The sequence below is a fragment of the Triticum urartu genome, chromosome 5 (genome assembly GCF_003073215.2).
Source record: "Triticum urartu cultivar G1812 chromosome 5, Tu2.1, whole genome shotgun sequence".
Taxonomy (NCBI): Eukaryota; Viridiplantae; Streptophyta; class Magnoliopsida; order Poales; family Poaceae; genus Triticum; species Triticum urartu.
Genome location: NC_053026.1, coordinates 453661675 through 453671723, shown reverse-complemented (window position 1 = coordinate 453671723; position 10049 = coordinate 453661675). Strand labels below are relative to the sequence as shown.

The following is a 10049-nucleotide window of genomic DNA, read 5'->3' as shown; positions in this document are numbered from 1 at the left end:
CGGCTGCCGCATCCCACCATCGCCGCCCTTGGCCGAGGCAGCCGCCACGCCGCCGCCGGAAGGCAGGCCCGCCGCGCCGCCAGGCCAGATCGGCCGTACCACCCACGCCGCGGGGCTCCGCACCGCCCGCACGGCGCAGGCAAGAGGGAAGACCCCCGCCACCGCCATCATCCCGGGGCTATAGCCGGCGGCGTCCTTCGGCGGCGGCGGAGGGAAGGGAGGACGGATGGGAACCCCCGGCAGCTAGGGTTTTAGATCCCGCCCGAGTTGCCCGAGCAGGGGCGACGCGGAGTGAGGGGGCCAAAATCTTTCTCATAAATCATTTTATTGGAAACTGGCTTACTTAAGAGCAATTTAGATCTGAAAATTGCACATATAATAAATTTGAGCATCACCAAGTAGCAATATGAAAAAAGCAATGATATGCACAGGTATGGTAGCCGGAAAGTACAAACCAGAACATGATAGTGATGTGGTGAATATTCAACCTAATATGATATGCAGAGGTGTGCACATACTGAATATTCAACCTAACTCGGTCAACCTGGCCTGACCTTGTGGTTCTTTGGCTTAACACCTAAATCCGAGCGCTTCTCCTGGAGACTTGTGATTTCTGAGCTTACCAAGTAGTACCTTTTGGGCCTGCCATGTGAATGATCATTTCAAAGCAAAAACTAGTGATTTGGTGAGAACCAAAATCCAATTTTAGTCAGAAATGCTACTGAACATCTATGTGCATATTTAGTACCAATGCATATTTGGTCAACTTAGCAATTACTTCAAGATTTCAATAGCAGCAATACATGATATCTTTTCTACATAGCTAGGAGGTAGAACTAAAAAAGAAAACAACTTAATGTTCAATGATTTGTAATGCCTGATGCCTCCTCCACAAGAAAATTATTAGTTTCTCTTGAGCACATAAACTAACCCAACCTGATTTTTTAAAGCTAACCGTTACTACATCTGAAACCTTTCACATGTACATCAGACAAATTTTAAAATGCTGTGCCACCTAATCATCATATAACAATATGCATATGTAACAGGCCTAAGCTTTCAGTTAGCTTCATCATTAATTCAAGTGAGACCAAAAATAAATTAATATAGGCCCAGGATGAGCATGTCAATGAACGTACAGCGGTAAACAACACAAAACAATTATCCTCTTCGTCCATCCAGATGTTTCTGGGTTACCTTGTCAATAGATTGCGCGGACGGACGCAGTGGGTGATATCTCCCGCTACCGTCGGTCGCCGCAGCATCGGCCTACCAGCGCCACCACCGTCAACTTGCTGCCGCATCCAGATGCAACATTCCGGGCTTCCTGGCCGGCTGGATTCACTTCGTCAGGCGTTAACAATGCAAGAGGTACTGGATCTGGGTGTTCAAGGCTGTCGACAAACTCCTCCTGGACGAGAAATCTGAAAGAAAAAACAAACAATGGAGGGTGGACAATTCATCGATTCCGTTATTTTGCCGAAGCATGCCGTCAAATAAAAAAACAAAAATAAGGAGATTAACAGATTCATGCAGGAGACAGATCCACTTACCGGTCGACCGTATCCTGCAAGAATTCAAGGCCGGCATCTTCCATCACTGCTACGCCAGGGATTCAAGCAGCCGCCGCAGGTCCAAAGAGTACTCGGATTCGGGCAAAAGACGGCTGAGTGGGGGTGCGACTGGATCCGGTGGGGGATAGGGATGGACCCTGCTCATGTGTGCGCACGTGCATTCCCAACGGCCCAGTTAAGTTCTCTAACGCCTACCAGTCCTTGGCTCAGCACAAAAGCCGACGTCCTGTGCCACGGATCAGGACGGCGCGCGCGCGGGCGCAGACGGCCATACGGTTTGGGTCCACGAAAGGTCCACTGTTCTCTACTGTATAACCGCTGTACGACACATTTTCCCATTTTCTCAGCGCCTTATCAGACCAAAATTTTCAGATCCCATGCTCAAAAAAAAAATTCAGATCCCAAGACTCAGGTGGACGACGAGGATTATGGGAGCATCTGAGCTCGGGAGCCGAATCGCCACGTCCGTTTTTAGACAACTTTGTGTTAAGGCTCGATCGCAAGCAGGCCCAAACACTATTTCCTAATTAGGGATTTTGGACAACTTTGTGTTAAGGCTCAACACCATCATTGCATGTAATTTTCCTTCCCAAAAGAAATATGTTATGAGCCAAGCCATGTTTTACGTACGTCAGTAAACCACTTCACCTCCTGTGGCATGTCGGCGTCTATTACAATAAAACAACCTTCTGGTAATTGATTGAAAGTTAATGTTTTTGGTATTAATTTTCGGTTTTGTATGGAGTGATAGGTAAGGTAATAACACCAATGCAAACCACATAACTACGGAAGGCTTCAGTGCCACATGACTTACGTCAAATCAGGCCATAGACACCACCACTCTCTGAGTCGCAACCCATGATGGCGGCTGTTGATGTTGCTTCGCTCATTACAAGATTGCATAGTGTTGAGCTACTAATTCGGTTGATGGTGGTTTCATATGTCTTGGACTTTGCCTTGCGTCGGAATCCAGGCGCCTTCCATTCTCAGGCCGGGTTGGAGGGGTACCTGTTCAAGACACTTGCTCGCCCAGGTGTGGACCCTCGGTGGGATGTGATCGTGGGCCTGGAAGGCTTCCCCTAGGTGCATGTGCAGCCGGATATGTCTCTGATCCTACTTTTTGTTTTTTGGACAGAGGGTCTGATCCCACATTCCCACTTAAGCATTGACATCTGCTTCCACATAGGCAACTATAAGATGGTATAGACCATTTAACATTATATGCTGGTTTTAGTGCAGAGAATAGTAATATTTCCCAACGGCGAGAGAAGGCAGCAGAGCTTCCGTCACACGGACACAATAAAAGAAATCTACAAGTATGTTAATTCCTTGGGCGTACCTGGCATAGGACAGTATCAACAATTCTAAGGAGTTAACCAAGGAAAACATATACAGGCATCAGCAGATGGAGATGACTTCGACATGAAGGTTTCCGTCCGAGTGTGACGCTGTACATTGAGCAACTTCAGTAAAACATTCTGTAACTAGAACACTGAATGCAAATTCGATGCAAATCATGTAAGACAAACATGCCGAGGTATAGATGATTACATGTAGACAAATTATCTTATGCGTTTGAATGCAAACAGCTAATTAATTTCATCACCATTCACCATTTGCCATATATGTCTCAACAGCAACCATATATTGTAGGGTGTCACAGACAGCCCATTTAGGTTTTGCACATACATCAGTTTACAACACAAGCAGGGGTCTGAGATTACAACAACATGAGTTCACGGCGCCACGTCCGGGTCCCTAAATCACACCATCCAAGTCCAAAACCAGTACATGAATTACAACAACACAGGTTGGTTGGATTGTAACCATCATTATTGATGAATATAAAATGGTGCAATGCATGCATATCACTCACAACCTGGCCCTGGCTGATACTGCTGCGGAGCTTGCAATTGCAGGTGGTACCTCATTTCCATCCTCCAATGGCTTCATCTCCTGCTGCGCCTCGTTAGAGACGAACACAGACCAACCAATGTATCCTTTGACAGCATGGGCAGGAAGTCCATGCATCTCTCCAGCCCTCCTTTTCAGCTCCGCAATTCTTTGATCCAACTCCTGAGTTCGGGTTGGGGAACCATCGTGCTCTTCCAACATCTTCTCTATCTCCGCGATCAGCAACCGCTCCTTCAACGCGTGCTCCCTCAGACGTAGCAAAGACTCGGAACGCTCATGGAAAAGGGACATGAAGCTGACCACGAGAAGAGGTTGGACATCATCGTGATCGAGGCCAATAAAAGCAGAAGCTACAGCACCGCCGCGGACGACCGCGGCACCATCATCTAGCCGCCTGCCCCTCTGCCCAGGCGCCACAGGCAGAACTTCAAACGGAGTGCCTGCGAACTCGCAAGGGAAATGCTGCCTCATGGTAATAACGGCCAGCATCGCCGCATCCTGCAGGGCCTCAAAGAGGCAGTGCCGCGTAGCTTCCAGTTTAACCGACCAGCCAGAGTGTTGCTGTAGCTTGATCCATACTCGATGCCCAGTAACCTGATCCTGACAGGTGATCTGCTCTTCCAGAAACCTTGGTTGGGAAAGTCCACCCAGGTGGCTGATGGCAATCCGCAGAAATAACAACCATCCATCACCTGACAGCTCGTCATCGCTCATGACTCGTGGATGTATTCCCTGCATCCAGCAAATGATGGGATCAGCGTCGCCAATAGTCAATTCAGCACTCAGCAGTATAAAAGAGAAAAAGAAGTCATTATTTCAAAGCTGTAGTTGTATGTATAATCTTATAAATCCGGGCATATAGTCTACAAATATTGCATGAAGCAACCCCAAATACCCTGCAACCACCGCAAAGCGCAAACATAACACCTTATTACATTAATTAAGAGCATCTCCAACAAATGAGGTAAAACAGCGGCGGTGCAAAAAATTGTCTTTTGGGGCCAAAAAACCAGTTACAACAGATGACACATCTCTATTTTGTGATGAAAATTTTTGGGGCAACCTCGAATTTTAGCTGCTGCTGCATATTTCCAGCGCCACTAGCGGCTGCCCAAAAATTTGTAAAGCTGTGGCGGGTCACCCCGGGTATAAAAAATGAAGACCCAAAACCGAACCTGAAAAGACGGAATAAAAACCGGTTTGCAAAACTACAGGACCGAACTAAGTATGGTCAAATCGATCCTCTGCTATGCAGGACCGAATAGTCCATACAGACCGATTTAAAATCCCACATGCACACCACAATATCCAGGTCATGTTTATTTAATCTTTTGAAAAATAATCAAACTTGAAAATGTGACTGCAGCTTAGAAGGCACTGACCTGTTCAAACACAGACAGCCAACTATTAACTTCGGTGCTTATGTTTCCAGAGGATCTCATTTCATCATCATAAAGATTATCTATATGATCCAGCAATCCATCCTGGCACAAATAAACTAAGCATTAGGTGCTTCAAACACAAGACATGGGATTAATGCTTTAAGACCAATCAGTTAGAAGCGAAGTTGGTTAGCACAAAAGTGTCTTTCTTCGGTGCCCTCTGGCCGGCCTCATGTTTCCAGATAATCTTCAAACACACAGATGAGAAACTAAGCTAACCTTTGCTCCTGAATATTCTTCCTGTCCATTTTCTGATAAATTGTATTGTTGAAATGGACTTTGAGGCAATAGAGGGGGAACAGCCATCTCTGGTGGACCTGAAACAGATGTCGTGATAGGGTTAACTCACAGTGTATTTAGTCCCAGTGGAAATACGCATGCAATTCAACCATACCTAAACAAGCTACTGATGATGATATATGAAAACTGCAAAAGGCACATGACCGAGCAAAACTTGATAAAGAGTTATCAGTTTAATTGAATTATTGGGTTTCTCAATTTTATACCATGCATTAACATAATTACTAATATCTAGAATCACATTAGTTTGAAACTTGCCATCAAATTTGGGCTTGGAATTCACACCAGTAGCACTATCAATTTGCTCCAGCTCTCCAAGGTGAGGCTCGATCATTCTGTGTTCAGGAACAGAAGGGGTTGTGGCTTGAAAATTTTCACCATAGGTGTCTCCATGATGCCCACTAATGAAGTCGGTGCCCTGGCAATGTTCAACTGGAATTAGGAAATATCACAAATAGACATATATATATCTAGGATACTGGGGACTAGGGAAAATAACCTTCATGCTTCTAATAGGTCCCTGACCTTGCTTGATCTCATCCTCGGAGCCTGGAAGTGTTGATAAAGGAACGGGCATCGGTGAATCAAAAGAAGCTTTCTGGCATACTGCTGATCCTGAAAGTTCCTTTCTCATCTGCAAAAATAAAAAATGAAAATAAAAATTGGTTCAAAAAATCATCAACCTAAAACATGAATAGATTAATCATAAATTTATCAGCGCTCCTGAGTTTCGTCAAAAAAAAACTTTAGGTTGATGTTCATTATTTTTTTTATGGGTCAACGGCGGGCTTACGCCTGCCTGAATCTTTATTACCAAACCAAAGAAGCCACTACAAGAGAGCAGAGTTATAGGTGGGGAGGAACAAAGAAGAAATTACAAAGCATAGTAAAAAAAACGACTATAATCTCTCAGCAAGGTGGAATAACATAGAGGCCCAGTCATTTAGCAAAGCTTTTTTCTGAATATTTCTGCAGCGATGAGCCCACAGATTCAGGTTGTTTTCTGTGGCTCTAGCGATGGAGTGTAGAACCTGGTGCTCGGAGCGAAAAACCATGACATTCCGCCATTTCCAGATGCTCCATAATAGGGACATGAGCACCGTGGAGCAGGTTTTGTTTGTCAAATACACATATCCCAGGTGTGAAGCAGCCCCAGAGGTGTAACATGACATAGACTAGTTATCTCCTCCCAGAGAGGGTTTAGTTGGGGGCAATGAAATAGCAGATGAACAATAGATTCAGTCTGGCTGCAAAAGGGGGGAGGTGTCCGAAGTGACGATGTTTCTGTAGAATCGCCTTTCATTGGTAAAAAGGCGATCTTTGTGGGCGAGCTATGAATATTCTGCATTTATTCGGGACGTAGTTCCTCCAAATGGCCGGAGCCAGGTGATCTCCCGGTGTTCACTGCCAGACTGCCTTGTATGCAATTTTAGTGGTTAGCGGTTTACCTAGCTCCCTCAAAATCCTTCTGTCTGCAACCTGCAAATTCAAGTTTACCAAGGCCAAAGTAGTGGGCAAAGAAATAAGCTTGCAAGTAGCCGTGAATGACAACCTAGGGGCAAGGTCTAAAGTAAGGTCGCGCGTTGCCAAAACCCTAGCCACGGATAGTTTTCCTGTTGGAGTGGGTGTAAAGAGCAGGGAATTGCTGAGCAAGGGCGGTATGAGATAGAGGAAGCCACAAATGAGACTAAAAAGCCATGGTAGAGCCACCCCCTAGCAGAACCTTGGTAATGGAGCGGTACAAATCTAGGCCTTTCATGATACCTTGCCAAATAGGAGCGCCCCCTTCCCCCCTCGCATCGCCCCGCGCGCAACCGAGGGGGAACCCTAGTCTCCACCGCAGCCAGCCCCCCCCCCCCCCCCCCCCCCCCCCCCCCCCCCCCCCCCCCCCCCCCCCGCGCCTCCACCTTTCCCTCCTCCCTCGTTGCCACCCGAGGGCACAACCGGGCAAAGCCTGTCGCCGCCGGTGGCGGCAGGGATCCTCTCATCCCCTCGTTCGGCAGCCTCAGTGCGGATCTTGGTGGCGGGATGGGGTGCATCGCTGGCCAATGGGCGGTGCAGCGCGGCAGCGCGCCGATGCCATTGGTTGGTGGCGGGTGGCAGCCCCGTGTCGGGCGTCCTAGTGGCGGGGCACTCGTGCTGGCCGGATGCATTGTCTGCGCTTGGGGCGCGCGGATCTGTCCCTCGCAAGGTGCGGGCCGTGGGCGGCCTGGGCTGCGGGTGGCCGCCTCCTGCCGTGGCGGTCGGCTGGTGGGGGTGGCGGCGCAGTGGCGGTGGTGGTTCGTGCCACTGGTGGCGCTGGTGGCGGTGTTTGCTTCAGCTGGCCCTTACGCGCGGCGACCTTTGGCGGCGAGGGTAGTGGCACTCCTACTGCAGGACGGCTCGGGGCTGCCCCTCGGGGTCCCGTCATGGATGTGGGCTACCACGGCATGGTGGTGGCTCATGGAGGTGGTCTAGGTCATTTCATGGCAGCAACAGGATTTTTTCGGCGTCGTTCGATTGGTGTGCGTCCTTGTCGACCTTCGATTCCCCCCCTCATCGTTCGGGCGCTACCTTCATCGAAGGGTTGGTCCTCTCCCAGTTGCGGTCCATCGCTCGTCTCACGCTCGACAGCAGAACCAAGTGAGTCTCGCGCCCGGCAGCAGGACCAAGCTCGTCTTGCGCTCGAGAGCAGGACCGAGCTCATCTCACGCCCGGCGGCAGGACGGGCCGATGGAGGCTAGTTTTGGCCGGCCTATTGGGTCTCGGCGCTGGCGGCAGCTCGAGCGTGCAAAAGGCGGGGCCTTTCCACTTGTCTCTTTGGTTGGGGTAGCGGTGGGTGGCAGTGAGGTGGCGTCGAGGTCTTGGATGACAGGGCGGCGGCCCTGGTGGTCGTGTCACGGTGCTCATCGGCAAAGCCCATGGCTTGGTGCTGCCTGATAACCATGGTCGTGTGGGCGACATGGTCGCCCAGGTGTGGTGTTTGGTGGCGATGAGTATTGGCCGAGGTGAAAATCTATTCTATCTCCGGACGGACTAGTGGCGGCGAAGCTCCTTCCCTTCTTGAAGGCGTCGTCGCCGTGATCACTGCACGTCGTGTTGCTCCTGGGGAAACTCTGACCCTCGGGTCAGGCAATGGCGACGCTCCAGTGTCATATCCTTCTTGAAGGCGCCGCCTTGGAGCCCACAGTTCGTTGTATGCGGCTTCATCTCTTCACGATGGCGTGTTCACGGTCGAGGACCCAGCTACTCTTGTAGTGCTTGGGGTGGTGTTGTTGCACTCAGCGCCTATGTATCCTTCCTTGGGTGTACGCATGTGTTGTGTTGGCATGTACCAGGTTGTTTATGATCGTTTCTTTATATATAAAGCAGGGCGAAAGCCATTTTCGGCAACGGTGTACACACGAGATCCCAAGCCACCTTGCATTGACCGCCCGTAACTAATTCCTGGCCAGATCATAAAAGGCCCTACAATGCTTCTCAATCTCAAGTAAGGACGACTCGACGCCCCCTCCTCCTCCTGCGTCGCCCCCACGAGGCGGCCGGGGGGCAAGCCTAAATCCTGTTGGTCCCCGCCCCTCTCATCTCCTCCCTCGCCACCGCCCAAGGGCGTGGCCAGACGAAGCCCAGCCGTCACCGGCGGCGGCCAGGCCTCATGGTGGTGTGGTAGCGGAGCATGGAGTTGTGTCGGGCAACATACCGGTGTGGTAGGCGGAGCTCCGATGCCTCTACTTCCCCGTGGCGGGCGAACAGGTGATGGGTCCTGCTTGGCTCTCCAGGATCGGCGGCGGCACGTCCGGATCTGGGGCCAGGCAACGCGGGCTGAGGGTCGCACTGGCTGCAACGTCTCAGCAGCGACATGTCGATGGACAGGTTAGCTGGACTCTGACTACTCCGGCGGGTGGGCAACGACGGGCAGCGTGGATGGGCTCCCCTGTGAGCTTTCTTGGTGGTTGGCGGCGGATATTGGAGGTTTCCCTTGCCGATGGACGGGTGTGTGTTGGTGGCCTTGGGTGGAGCTACGCCAGCTGCCGAGGTGGGGTGACACAAGGGGTGTCCAGTCAGGAGGTAGGCTGGAGGGATGGGAGGCGCCGACGACCTCGGGCCACCCGTCACTGGCACAGGGGTGTGCCAGTCGTGGATGCATCCGCTCCCCCTCCTCCCCCTTTCCCCGACCGTGTGCGGGCTGATGCAGCTCCGACGTTGTTCGAGGCAGGATGTATGTTGCGGTTTTGGCGGTCAGGTGCGTCCTTTGGACCAAATCCGGTCACTTTGGCTGGTCCTGGGGGCGTCTGGATGCAGGGCGGCGGCCCTGGCGGTGGGAGATGCGACGTTCTTGGGTGGAGCATGCGTTTCAGGTGCGGGTGCGCAGCCATGGTCACGCAGGTGGTTGGTGGAGCTAGGGTGCGTCGGAGGGGTGTGAGCGTTGGGGTACACCACTTGCTCAGGGGCCGACGGTGGCTACGCCCGTGGACGCCATATATTTCATGAAGGCTCCGTCGTGGTGTTCCCACTGCTTGGTGATGCTCCGGGTGAAAAGTTGTTCTTCGAGATCAGACGGTGCTGGCTACACATGGTCGTGCCCTTTTGGAGGCACCGTCTTGGGAGTCCTTACTCCATCGTTATCTGCCTCGCCTCTCCTCGGAGGATAGCTTGTGATGGAGGTCTCCATTGGCTCCAAGCGATTTAGTTTGGTAGTCGTTGAGGTGGTGTCGCGGTGCTCAGTATCTTGTCTTGGGTGTGTGTTGTGTGCGGTGGTGGGTGTGTTTGTATCGGTATGCTTGTATGATCGGTGCTTTATATATAAAGCGGGGCAAAAGATTTTTTCGGTAATCTCAAG

At 50.9% G+C, this 10049-nt stretch overlaps 1 long non-coding RNA gene across 2 annotated transcripts; it reads right to left on the bottom strand.

The window, feature by feature from the left end:
- Positions 1 to 305: 305 nt before the first annotated feature.
- LOC125556245 lies at positions 306 to 1749 on the bottom strand. Of its 2 annotated transcripts, none has more exons than XR_007305043.1 (3): positions 1554 to 1749; positions 1140 to 1424; positions 306 to 642 (listed from the first exon to the last, which is right to left on the bottom strand). It is a non-coding gene; the product is annotated as an uncharacterized LOC125556245 (long non-coding RNA). The 2 variants fall into 2 exon arrangements; XR_007305042.1 differs by having other exon boundaries at positions 1198 to 1424.
- Between the last annotated feature and the right edge of the window lie 8300 nt (positions 1750 to 10049).